This window comes from Pezoporus occidentalis, unplaced genomic scaffold, assembly GCF_034315485.1.
Source record: "Pezoporus occidentalis ecotype Australia unplaced genomic scaffold, CSIRO_AGI_Poc_V1 ctg57, whole genome shotgun sequence".
Classification (NCBI taxonomy): domain Eukaryota; kingdom Metazoa; phylum Chordata; class Aves; order Psittaciformes; family Psittacidae; genus Pezoporus; species Pezoporus occidentalis.
The window spans coordinates 3,800,256-3,814,206 of record NW_026915910.1 but is presented as its reverse complement, the minus strand read 5'-3'; the positions used below and the strand labels follow the sequence as shown (position 1 = coordinate 3,814,206).

At 42.4% G+C, this 13,951-nt stretch overlaps 1 long non-coding RNA gene across 1 annotated transcript; it reads right to left on the bottom strand.

Annotated features, from left to right (window-relative positions):
• Positions 1–1,006: 1,006 nt before the first annotated feature.
• Positions 1,007–7,198, bottom strand: LOC134174020 (uncharacterized). The gene is made up of 3 exons (XR_009968470.1): positions 7,133–7,198; positions 2,276–2,322; positions 1,007–1,109 (listed from the first exon to the last, which is right to left on the bottom strand). It is a non-coding gene; the product is annotated as an uncharacterized LOC134174020 (long non-coding RNA).
• Positions 7,199–13,951: the final 6,753 nt, after the last annotated feature.

The window sequence follows — 13,951 nt, the reverse complement described above, 5'->3', positions numbered from 1 at the left end:
ACACAGAGCCTAAGCACATGGTCTATGTCCCGTGAACACGTTAGTAAATGCCATGTGCATGCTGAAGGACAGCTTGAGCAAAACTATGGGGTTTCCCTGATTTCTGATTCCTGATGTGTTGTAAGATTATGTCTCTGCCCTGCAGCCATACCTACCAATATACACAAGCCATTTCAAGCCCCATATCCACAGGCTCCTGAATCACATCTGTGTGTCCTTTAAGACAATGCCAGACACCTACTTCCCTAGCTGCATAAATACTGCAGAGGTACTAAATATAGCATCAGATCATTTCTCAAAATCACATTTTTGCTTCTACGCTGAGGCTAGAAAATGGCAAATAGGATGCAGGGTTTGGCTCCACAATATTCACTGTTGTCATGAGTCATGAGTTATTTTTATCTTTCTTGTAACAGAACAAATGGCTGCAGCAATTAATCTCTGTCTGTTTTGACAATGGCCTGGCCGAAACACATTATGTTCTTGAATACAGACAAAGTAAGAAGAGAAGCACAACAACATCATGCATGTGGTTTGGTATTAGAGTCTTTTCTTTATGTTTGTATTTCCACATGTCTTTAAAATATGCTTATGTACTGTACTGAATGTATTAAAGAAAGTCAAAAGAAGCAACAAGTGCTATTATGCAGGTTAGCTGCACAGATATAAATCTTTGTTTTGAAGCTCAACCACTTGTGAAACAAGGACTAATCAAATTATAACAAAAGCAAAATTAATTTGAGTCTTTTCAAGAGGATCCAAAGAGGAAGCACCCAATCCCAGTGGAGGATTTAACTCTGCCAAGATCCTTCCAACTTTATTAGCTAATAATTATTTCTACAGAAAAATATGTTGCAAGCAAGCACTCCCCCAACTGTACTTTTGTTTTTCTACAGAACTGGTTGAGCAATTTAAAAATTTATTAGTGGAGAATATATTAATGAGGCATTTGAGGAGAAACAACCAAAAAGTCAGTGAGTGGGATTTCCATGAAATATCTCCAGGGTGTGTGTTTGCCTTGTACACAGCTTGCAGATGCCCAGAGCTCCCTATGGAGTAATGGCTGTACCAGAAACTCTGGAAACAAGTATTTTTGCCACCCAGCATGCCTAAAGGGAAATACCAATTTACAGTAGCAGTCCAGAGCTACTGATAGCAACTCATCTGTAAGCTGAAAGGACCAAGTACTTCATCCTTTGAGTTCAGGTTACCCCTAATTGTTGGGGTAGCAAAATACTTCTGCACAGAACTGCTCATCCCATAAGCATAAATTATGGTTTCTTGTCCCTTCATATGAAACACCATGTTCTCATGGTCTAACGGATATGAGTTAGACAAGCCTGTCTAGTAAACTTGATATTTTATGACAGTCTCTCATGGGACTTCTACAAGCATATCCTAAAATAAGAAATGTCCATTTTCAATACCCACTGCTCACAACTAAGATACTATCTGAACTATCCTGTCACCTTTATCCTTATTATTAAGCTTTTCTTGCAAGGACCCATAAATCAATAAGTAGACTTGTCCTTAATTGCTCAAAGTCTGTTGCACAACAGGACATTAGTATAACTCCATGATTTTTAAGATCTCAGAAAAAAATCCTCCAAGTCTGTTACAGCAGTAAGTGTGATGCTTTTGCTTCTGTCAAACTTTGTAAAAGTGAGAGGAAAAACTAGTTTATAGCATTGTCCAGGCCTTTCATTTTTGTCTATCAAAACAAAGAATCTATTTTTGAGTTGCCTTTTTCTTTCTACCTATGGGAAAAGCTTTCATGCCACATATTCAGAGTTCTTCCAGTACTGGGATATCTGTGTTTGTGTTGAAGATAAACAGTGACAAATTTATCTTATTTCCAATTTACAGAGAATTTGGACTGGTGTGTTTCCTGGAGTTTCATGGAACTGATGTGTTTGATAGAGTTCAGAAGATATTTTTGAACTGTTACAGGAAAATACACAAGTATTTCCTGAATTTGTTTCTTCTTACCCCATAGTTTACATGAGCTGTTCAGCAAAGGGAAGCAAAAGCTGAGTTTCAACCAAACCCAAACCAATACAGAGCTTCTGGTGGAAACCATGTTGGGATTAAATGATTTCCTTTGGTTTCCATCCAAAACCAAGCTGAACGTGGATTTCTGGGTTGAGTTTCACTTTGAATTTTTGGGTTTATTCAGTTATGAAGAATTAAGTGAAACTTGGGCGGTTCAAGCCCTCATTGAATGATCCTGAAAAATGATCTGCAAAACCCCTTGCTATGGAGTCATATTTCATACCTTTGATCTCTGTGGATGCTGGGAGCAGCATTAGCATCTCTTCCAAACTATAAAAAAAAGGCAAGTGAAGCCACTGCATTTTTATCCAGAGACTTAGATATCCAAGAGACAACATCCAATCCCAGTCACCACCCTGGGGCCAACTGGAAAGTAGGAAATCCTGGAGTTCACCATTCTCCCAGATAGGATCCATCAAAACCAGTGGGTACCACTCTGAGCATGCCATGAGCCTACTGAGAAATACAGAGAAAGGCAGACAACTAGAGGTCCTGCTAACTTCTTTCTCTACCAATACGAAAGTGTCACCTTCCTCAGTTCCCAGCTTGTGCTGAAATCACAAGCAGTGGTCTCTGTGCTTCCCATCGTAATCAGGATGATCCATGATATGCCAGCTGTCATAGCTGTCACTGAGCAGCCCACTCCAGCTGATGGGAGCACGACGGCAGTCACTGAGCTGCCTGGCCATCCAAACACTAGGTTTTTTACTTTTAATTATCTACCCATCTACACCCTGGGGTGTGCCAGCTCTCGCAGAAGAGATGGTGCAAGAACTTCCTGCCCCACCATCTTGGATCTTCATAGCTTGCTTTTTAATTGATGTAATTTCAGTGATCTGACTTTAAGCCTGACCCATACAAGCTTGTGTGATGAAACTGGGGAGCAGTTAAATGCATCATAAATTGAGTGGCTTTTTGGGATGAAGAAGCCCTTGGAGCTACTGCCTCTCCCAAAATACCTACAGGTACTACTGTTGGACCCTCTTGTAGATCACAGAATCGTGGAATACTTAGGGTGGAAAGGACCTTAAGATCATCTAGTTCCAATGTGTGACACATGTCTTCCAGTTAAGTCAACTTTATGGAGCACATATTTCCTGCTTGTGTTTTAGTTTTCTTCTCCCTCTTCAAATACTTCCTGGCTTTGGCTGTCTGTGATTGAATTCCCTGGAGCCTTTACAGTCCTGGAATCCCTCCACTTTTATAACATGATTTTACTATTTAGAAGAAAGTTTGATTATCCCTTCCCCCCCCCCCAAAAAAAAAGAGAGAGAAGAAAGGAGGGGGGAAAGTCCTATTCACCCACCAACAAAGAAGCAAGATACAAGAAGATGAGATTATTCTTATTCAACTATTCATAGCATTGGACTGCATTTCATTTCAGTGTCTGCACAGGCCTTTGTAGCAACCATCTGATTGAACATTACTTATACTGCGTATTATATGCACTAATGAGAAAATGATTCTAAATTGCCCCTAGGGATGGTTATGATTAAACTATTTGCCTTCACTTCCTCTACTAAATTAAAGCAACCAAAAGAAAGAGAAAAAAAAAGAAAGATTCAATCTGGAAAGCAGTCAGCATAATGGTTTGGTAGCGTTTCTGAATTCCTAGGAACATTTTTACTCCTAAACCTGGTGATTGGCTCTATGTTTCATCCTGCAATTTGAAGCTAAAGCTGTGGCAAATATGTGACATGAAGAAGCATTTTGGAGAGCTGAACTGGGCATGATTTTCTGTGTTTTCAACCAGTCCGAAGCCCTGATCAACTTTAATTGCTCACAACTGAAGCTGCTAAAGCCCTCTCTGCCACTGAGGAGCTCCTCCGAGGCGTCAGACGTCTGTCTCAAAAGAGCATTTCAGAGGCTCACATACACGGAGCCTCATTCAGACATTTTATTTAAACTGTTAAATCTTTTGAGCTTTCGATGAATAAACAAGCCCCTGAAATGCAATCCACTCTTGCTGGTCAGAGTTTGCAAGTGTTTTTTACCGAGAAGAAACAAAATGTCGTTTGTGTTTCCTCTGGCCTTTTTCAACATAGCGGGATTTGGGAAGAGGGGAGCAACGTTATGTTGTGCATGTGTCCCTGTGTGTGCTCACACACTGGGACTGTAATGGGAGTTATACATGGTTGTCCATCCATGCCTGTTGAATTACCTAATGAATTAATTAAATGTGTGCAAACTCCATGGGGCAAACTGCCAGGTCACACAGTTTCTGAAGCGCTAGCTAAAATATCTGAACTGACAGCTCCCAAATTGGAGTCCCTGTCCCTCCCTGGTGGTCCCTGTGTCTCTGCAAGGTGGCCCTCATCATCTTCACACTCTCCAACCTGGACACCGTCTCACTCTCATCACTCAACCCTATGCACTGGGGTCAATTAATGCAGCTGGTTTATGGATTCTCCCCATGGTCCTGTGACAGGGAACCACCCTGACATGATTGGTCTGCCAACACACCAAGCATCAACAAAGCACAACTTGATGATCTTAGAGGTCTTTTCCAAACTGGTTGATTCTATGATTCTATGACATACACATCCCCAGCATGGGTGCATGCTTACACCTGGGCTGTACAACAATTTGTCTCACCAAGCCCGACAGATGCCTTGGTGGTTCCTCAAAAGATAACTAAGCATAGAGTTTAGAGACCCAAGAGAACAACCAGAAGTCTTGCTATAGAGGTACTAATAGAGGTACTAATAATGTCACATCACAGCTTTCAACAATATGTCCCTTGTTTTATTCTTTATCACAGGGACATGAAAAAGAAAAATATTGTAAGCTTATCTATATGATACTAGAGATGAAGACATGGGTCTTCAATAACTCAGGATGAGAAGAACTTGCTTTTGCTTTCCTTTGGCCATGAGGAAAGTCATGAAGGAATGTTTTACAAGGGCATACAAAGATAAGACAAGGGGGAGTGGCTTAAAATGAAAGAAGGTAGATTTAGATTAGATATTAGGAAGAAGTTCTTTACTGTGAGGGTGGTGAGACACTGGTACAGGTTGCCCAGAGAAGCTGTGGCTGCCCCATCCCTGGTAGTGTTCAGGGCCAGGTTGGATGGGGCTTTGAGCAACCTGGTGTAGTGGATGGTGTCCCTGCTCATAGTAGGGGGCTGGAACTAGATGATCTTTAAGGTTCCTCCCAACCCAAGTCATTATATGATTCTATGAAGGTATAACTGAGTAATTCAGATGCAGATATCTGCGCCAGTGACATCTGAAGCTGGAGGAGTTTTCTAGATAACAGTCCATTTTTCTGGGCAACTCCAGGCTCAAAAGCTCTTTGGGGTGCCAGGCAAGAACTTGGCCAATGCTTGCATTGACACAGATGGTCACTGGGATTTATTCACACCGCTTAATTTGAGGTGGACTACATCAGGGAGCTCACTGAGGTCCCACCACTGAGGTCCCAATCTGTGCCATGATGATAGATATTTAATTAACCTGCTCCCTCGAAGGAAGACATTTCTGTCCACACAGTCAGTGGTGCGAAAAAAAAACCTTTGAAAGTCTTATGGGGAACACAAGTACCCACAAACAGCCCAAACCACAAGCACTCAACCTTCCTACACAAGGTAGAGAGGCTTTTCCCTTTAGAGGCGCTCATTGGTGCTCACCATTAACTACCCAAAGAAATGTGGATCTTGGTGACAGAAACATCTGCAATCTTGCTTTTAGATGCCTGAATAAGACATGATTTGGGCTACCTGTCAAGAAATGAAACAAGGTCTAATGGCATGTACTCAACTGATACACAGGTTTGTGCACCACAGGTCACAGAGTTCTGCCATGTGCACTTCTGTGCATGTGTGAAGTGGGGTGTATCGGTAGAAGGAGAAAGGGAGGAGGCAGACTCTTTCGCACATATGCGTTACATCTGAGAAGCTGTCCCTTAAAGCTCCTGGCCTCTTGTGCAGGAGGATTGTGGCTTTGGTGGCAGGAATACATTTTCAACTGACCCCATGCTCAAACCCAAAAGCAGAGTCTTCTTTGTTTCCTCTCCACACTGCTCCCCCCCTATAACTGGAAGGTTATGTGTTTCTTAGCTACTGGTCAGACTGGAAGTGCCTGCCAAGAAGCTTTCAGGGAATTTCCTCACTATGTAGCAAATTTATGAGTCATATGAAAATCTGGGAAATGATTCAACCAGCTGTCTTTAGTTGACTCAAAGATTTTTACAACACCTCAGTGCCTCATCTTTGATTTGAGCCAGCAGAATGGTTTATGGTAACATCAAATGGTCTTATGTTCACTTGAAGGATGCTTCTTACTACCCAAAAAAGAAAGAAAGAAGAGCTGAAAAGAGCCCACCACTAGGTGAATGGTGCACAGAGCTGATATAGTTACTCACTATGAACTGATGAATGCGGCCTGGCTGCTGCTTTCCCACAGCATGGCTGCAGAGGTGACTGTGTTGTGGTTTAAAACCAGTTGTCACCAAGCTATGCAGCTCAGGTGCTGCATGTACAGCCTTCGTTCATGGCAGAGACCACGCTTGCAAAAGCTTTTGTTCAGTTTCTGGGCATATTCAGGCTCAACCAGCTATTTCATAGAATCATAGAATAATTAGGGTTGAAAAGGACCTTAAGATTATCTAGTCCCAACTCCCCTGCCATGGGCAGGGATGTCTCACACTAGACCATGCCGCTGAAGGCTCTGTCTAACCTGGCCTTGAATACTGGCAGAGATGGAGCATTTACCACTTTTAAAGGAATCTGAGCAGATTCTGACTGAGCAGCACCTCAGTTAAAGCTGGGGAATGTTGTTAGTTTTTATCTTTTCTTCCTGCAGTCTCAGGTATTGCCTTCAAAACCTTGTATTCCGCTGAGCAGATAGGGATCCCAGCCAAACAACCACTGTTTGGCCTTTGGAGCATACTTCACAAGGGAATCACACAGCTCCAACTCAGGGCTGGGCAGGAGGGGAATATGCCCTCCCAGCCATACTTCTGAGGTACTCTTTGTCTTTTCTTCAAGGAGTGGAATTTGCAGCACATTATTTGCCCAGGGAGCAAAGCCTTAGGTTGCCTCTATCCCAACTGAGGGCACGAAAATTCCCCTTTTTCTTACCTGTGTTCCTCATGTACCCAAATATCTTGCAGTCTTGCCTGCAGAGAGGCCAAGGATGACCCCAAGCATGTGGAACACTTGGAGAGCAGAGCTTCAGCTGGAAGAGAGATGGACTGAGGAGCAGGCAGATAGCTACAGATGTGGGCACTAGGCTGAGGAGATTAAGTGGATCAGCCCTTAATTGGGTGAATGCCTCCCTCTTGGGTGACGCAATAGCTTTGGATTCCCCTCTTCTTCTCAAGGGGACTTAAAGTACAAAAAAACCCATCTATAATTTATCACAGGTGGGGAATGATCCCTCAAAGCCTTACCTGGCACATGGACATTGAACCAGCCAGAGGTGATCCTCTAGCCAGTGGCTAATGTGTGCCATTTTAGTCCTGGTGGCACCATAGAGGAAAACATTCCTTCGAAAGGTTTTCAATCTCCCCCTCCTCCAATTTCCATAATTTTCCTTCTGGTTGAGTAAAAGTTGAATAAAGGTCACTGGATTCAGGCCTAGAGTAATATTCTCATAGGCACTGAAATTGCTTCCTCAGCATGGAAAACCAGGTCTATTAAGGGCCTGCAAGCCTTGCCAGCAGGAGACTTCTTAAATCTCCATCAGGAGCCCATGGGCAAGGCCCTTACCCCACAACAAGTGTCACAAGCATAACCAGTGCTCGCACTCAGCAAACACTGTAGTTTTATAGGTCTTGGTGAAAAAAAAAAGTGGGGTCCTACATGGAGCTTGTTGTGGCATCACACACAAGAAAGGGACATTAGTGCTTACTGAGGATACTATCACCAGCAAACAATCTTTGCTAGAGGCAAAGCAGACAATGGCTCTTCTGCTGTTCACCCAGGCACTTCAGACAATTTCCTGCAGCCAGGGCTGTCCTCAGCAGACATCAGTTCTTTACTACCACTGCTGTTGCCAATTATCATCATTAATGGAAGCTGTGCTTTTTTTGCTCAAGAGAACCAGTATAAGAGCAATGAGATTTTGGCAGAGTTACGTGAGACCTCAAAGGCCAGCCCACTTAAAGAGCCAGAGCACAACAACGGTGTCATTAAGCAACTTTAGATACAGTTTAATCACTTAGGATTCAGAGATTTGTATTTGATAATTTGGTAGAGAGAAATCACTTGGATCCTGTTCTTTTTAAAAACTATAAAGTTGGACAAGTCCATTTAATAAATGGCACTAGAGCTAACCAGAGAATGGAAAGCAGAAGTAGAGCAGAAATGATTCTTCCAGTAAGAATTATATTGCTGCAAACACAAAAGAAGAAAAACTGGAATTTATTATGACAGAACTAAATCAGCACTCTACATTAGATATCCAAATGAACTTAATTATTAGAACCATGTTTCCAGCATGAATTTCCATGTCTATGAAAGCAATCAGCCACACAAAGAATTGCCCACAGTAGCCCAAACACTTTTGTTTTAGCCACTCGATTTCACTGCCAAAATATTTGTGGCAAGCAGCTCTCAGTACAGCTGAAATTAGCACACCTCTTGCAGCAGACACACAGCACAATGCAGGTGTAATGTGGCCTACAAATATGCTACATTTGTAATGCTTTGTGTCAGCACCTGGAGAATCACTGTAAAACATGGTAAAGGCAAATACAATACACTTTAAACAGCCAAGACAAGTAAAGGTTCAGTGGAGAGCAGTATTAATTTGATTTATTGGGGTCACAACCTATATTCAGTGAACTGAGCTACCCTTCTCTGTCCAGGCACTTAGAGCAACTGTACTCTTAATTCAAATATTCAGAAGCTGTATAAATCCTTGTCAAAGTTTTTATCCATATCACAAATACACACATATAAGCTTGCATGAAATTCTTGTTTCTGTCCATTTCCAAAGGATACAAAGCTGGAAACAGTGGAGGATGAGGGAATTAGAAACTTGGGGAAGATTAAATGGTGATATTGTTTCATGACTATTTTCTGGTCAAGAATTCCCCTTTCATCCTTCCACCCCATTCCTATTAAGCAGAGTCCTACTAAGCAGCATTTGTAACAAGCAGAGAGCACGATATCTGACTTCAGGGGATTTGGCAAAGATTCTGGGCTTGAACCTAGCAGCAGAGGCAGAGCACTTGTAACATTCATAACAGGCTCTCTCTTCCATGACCTCTGTGATTTTTATTGCTTATCTGGGTATACATAATCATTTTGAGATGTCTCCACTCACTATAAAATAAGCATGAATTATTTTTTAAAAGGGAGATAATAAACTTCAGAATAACTCATAAATTTACTCAAGCAGACAAGGGGGAAAGTGAGGTTACTGTTATGAAGGATAGCTTCTGGCAGTTGATCACAGATTGCTGCTAATGATTTTAATTAGCTTTGTGGAAGCACAATCTACCCATTCTGAAGCCAGTGTCCTGCTGCCAGTGATGATGCTTTGGAAGATCAACAGCACGAAACATTTTCTGTAGTGACACTTTGTACAACTCTGTGTGTCAAACAGGCAGTGATTTGTCTCCTGCAGAACTGCAATAAGAAATGTGTAGCCAGTAGGCTTTCCAGCTGCGGACCTCCAGCAGGTAAACACACATGCTCCCTTGGGAAATTGGGGATTAATGACCAGGCAGTGAGACCTGGTGCCATCAGGTGCAAATCTGAAAATCATCTTTTTCCCCTGGGAAATCATTTCACCTCCTTATATTTTTATTCATCTATTTAGTTTACAGACTTTTTCAGAGGGATGCTAATCCCTGCCTACATGTTTGTACAGTGCCTAGTATATAGTAAGGACTGAATCACAGTTGGGGTTATCAACCTGCAGGAATAGGAACAGTGAAGTTGCAATAAATTAGGCAAAGCAACAGTAGATACTGGTGCTTTGGAGGTTGTTGGGACAAGGTCCTCCTCTGGTGGACCAAAGCTGGATACAGTTCAGCAGTGAACAACAAATCCAATCAAATGTGGAAAGTGCATTAGGAAGAGATATTTAAACTATTAAAAAACCCACAACTACATGAAGGGCTTTTCCCTGCATTCTCGTTTAGAGTCTGATGAAAATGTCAGTGTTTTGTCCAGCCATATCCATGCTGGCCAGAGCTGGGAGCAGTCCTGCTGCCATTCAGGGTCTAATTAGCTTCAGGGTTAGGGCATCAGCTCTCCCTGCATGTTCCACAATCTGTTGCACTGAGAAGCCATCCCTAAGATCCTGAGAGCTAAAAGGGGGTGAGAAATACATGCATGCAAGAGTGACAGGAAGCTGTCCAGCCAGGGAGCTGGTTTGCAAAGGCAGGAATGTACGGTTTCCCGAAAATTGTTTTCCTGCTGAGGTGCCTTAAGTTGGGCGATGAAAAGCAGAAGGACACAAAGGCAGTAATATCTTTGGAGACTTTCAGCACATACCAGCAACACAGTTAGCAGAGCTTGACGGCCCTCAGTACACGTTAGCAGCACAGCTTTGCCATCCTACAGCGCCCTCAACATCTCCATCACAGTTCAGTTGGAAAGAGCCAAGAAAAACTCAGCAAACTCAGGGAAAGACACTTGTAAAGGACATCAAAAACTGCCTGATGTCAGAGCATACTGCATAACGTGGAGAACTTCAAACTACCTAACTCAGCACTCCTCCAGCTCTGCAGCTACCCTCTAATGCATGCATTTTAGAAGGCAGGCTGGAATCAGTAGCTGAGACACAGAGCAGTTGGTCCTTCAACATGGGACATAATTTACAGCAGGCCAATGCAGGATTAAAAAAATGCAAGGAATACAAATTACTGGTGGGGAAAGAGACATTTAGGAGAGAGTTTGACCAAGAGTTAATTAAGTCAAATGTTTGTGCTGAATTTTTGGCCAGGTAGGACAGACACCAGACAAAGACAAAGATGTCTTTGTCCTCAACAAGTAATAGCTGGTGCTGTCACAGGGGAATTTGAAGTATTCCAGAAGAAACCAGGAGGAACCAGCAGATGCAGAGACACTGTCACCAAAAATTTTGAGCTGGGTATGATGTTATGCTGACTGATAGAATCACAGATAGGTAGATATTGAACATATTATTTCAAACAAATCAGATCAAAGATGAGAGGAATTGACCACAATTTTCACTAAAAATGCAAGTGAAAGGGGGGCTTAGTATTTTCTACAACTTAGAAAAAGTTTGGGTTGCTTTTATACCTTTTATCATAAATTACTGGGCCCAATGCACATGTTTAAGTACTTTGCTGAATCAGGGCCGTTATGAATAAGAGCCTGGCAATGCTCCCCTGTTAATGAGCTTCCAGGAAATGTACAATTGTTTTTAGAAGAAGTCTAATGAAGACAGATGTGTATGAATTCTCATTTGATGCAGCCAGAAAACCCAAACTCATCGACCAAACAAAAGCTTGGAAGTCATTTTTTTGGGGTGTCTGATTATACTTCCAGGAGTGCTGATGTGTAATGCTTTCAAACTTTCATTGAACTTTACTCTCTCACTCTAGGTGATTATTCTTCCTTGATGTCTGATGTTGAATGATATACGTGCACCTGTGTGATAATGGCTGGTTAGATATATCTTTACTGAGCTGGGAAAACCCAGAAAGTCACCTCTACACTTAAACATTTTATTTCTTTTACAGCTCTGGTATGGATTCTTTCTCTAAAAGCTACTGGTGGAGCTTACATTTGTCAGGGAATATGTGGGTGTTTTATCATACCAGCTGTTTAAAGTCTTCTACAACTTTGCAAAATGCTTTAAGAGTCCTTGCTTTTATCACTGCTTAAACTTCCAAGCAGCCACCAGAGCAAAGGAAGGAACAGCTGGGAAGTTTTAAAAGCAGCAATGTTTGCCATTTCACTCAGGTTTAAGTACAATAATTAATAAAACTTCCCCTCCTCTTCCACCCCATCTCAGTGCAAGATCACTTTGGAACAGGATTTCTTGCCTGTCCCTTCTGCTATGTTTCAGCAGTTACATTCCCCTATTCCAAAATAACAATTATTATTATCATGTCACATCCGTATTGTGCTAGCTTTTCTTCTCAACCTGCTAACAGGCATTGTGCTCAGGGCAATTTTTATTAAGCATAAGCAACAATTCTGGTATTTCATTCATCTAAAAAAGACACCTTGCAGAGGAGCAGAAATACAACAGGCATGGCCAAAGGAAGTGAGAAACACCTCGCTTCACTTCAGCCATCTACAAGTTAAGTATCTCAAATTGGTGAATCATATGGGCTCCACCTACAGCCAACAAAGATTCAGGGCCTCCGAAAGGTGATTTATCTTGGCTGCTTCAGACACCTCTCTTAGCATGGGATGAATCATGCTCTGACCTTCTACCGCTCCCTCCACAAACCAGAGAAGGATATCTGGTGTTAGCCAAACTTGCAGGCAGTTGCATTAGGTCAGGCAAATCCCACCTGGGCACTGCGGTGGTCTGTCCAGCCTGGTTTTCCATCAGGCTTTCCATCAGCAGACAATGACGGATGCTCCTCAAAGATGCAAAACAAAGAGCAGCACTGAGATCTGTAATGTTTGGGGCTGTGCAGTAATAAAGTGTGAAGAAAATTGCTTCCTTCCCCTTTGCGGTGATTAACGTATGCTCTGAAGTGTGAGGGCTGGATTGATGGCCGTTGTAATTTTATCCCAACTGAAGCCGCTGGAGTAAATTTCATGGGTGGAAAGAGTGCTCAGGATCCCTAAAAGATGAGGCTGGGTCCTCTGAAAGGACCCAGAGGCTTGAAACGGTGCTTATAGGGAAAACAAATTATGGGATTTAATAGGAAATAGCAGTGATCATGTGTTCACACAGTACATGGCTGGAGAAATAGCAGCAGCAGGTACAATTCTGGGTATTTCCCAAAATCACTTAGGGGTCTTAACTCCCACTACATATAAATATAGACATTGAAATAACTGATTTATTTTTTTCCTTTCTCTGACAATTAATGCCATGAATGGTGGCTTTGGCCTTTTTGCTCTCCTCAGGACACCCCCATGACTGCAGTTCGACATCCCAGCAGGACATTCTCCATGCCATGAAGAGAGTCCTCCCTCTGACAAGTGAGGTTGGTTCTTTATTGACAGGATAACACACCCAGCTGTGATCGCAGCAGGGATCTTCCAGGGATGAGTGGCCCTTGCTCAGAAATGACCTGGTGAGTTCCCCAAAATGTTCAGCTCCCTAAATCTCAGGCTCACCCAGGGTGACCTCCCAAATGCTGCTGAATGAAGGGATGGATGAATTTAGCCAGAGACCTGGGCTACTCAGCAGAGCATCGTTTCACTGTGGCCACAGACTTGTGACATTAACAGGCACTACTGCAAGGAAAACCACTTGAAGCATGTTAAGTAACACAAGGTACCTGTGTTTCTCAGCCAAGACTTTTCCAAGATAGTGGCAGCGACAGACAGCATTTACAAATCATTATTAACAAAACAAAGCACTTCAAAAAGAGTCACCCCAGGGCACTCTGGCCTCTGTTAAAACAGACTACTCAAAAACATTTATGGAGTTAAACAAAACTCATTTCAGAATGCCGACAAAATTGCCTCCAGGTTGCACTCTGCTTTACTACCAGTCTAGTCCTTAAAATTACTCACCAGGAAAAGGAAAAGTTTTTTTCCTCTCTAAAGGGTTCCCATGTGTGCTGCTCAGCTGTGAAAGTCCTGCCAGAATGCAGTTGGCCTAATGCGGGTGGCTGAGATTTGATGAAGTGTATAAACCAGATTGTCATTATGGTTGTTACTATTATTCTTATTACGATTACTATTACTATTATGTCAATTACAGCCTTATCTGAAAGTTCGCATAGGCAAAGGATAGGAGTTAGAAATGCCGTAGCAAAGAGACTGAGGTAGATCAAATGATTT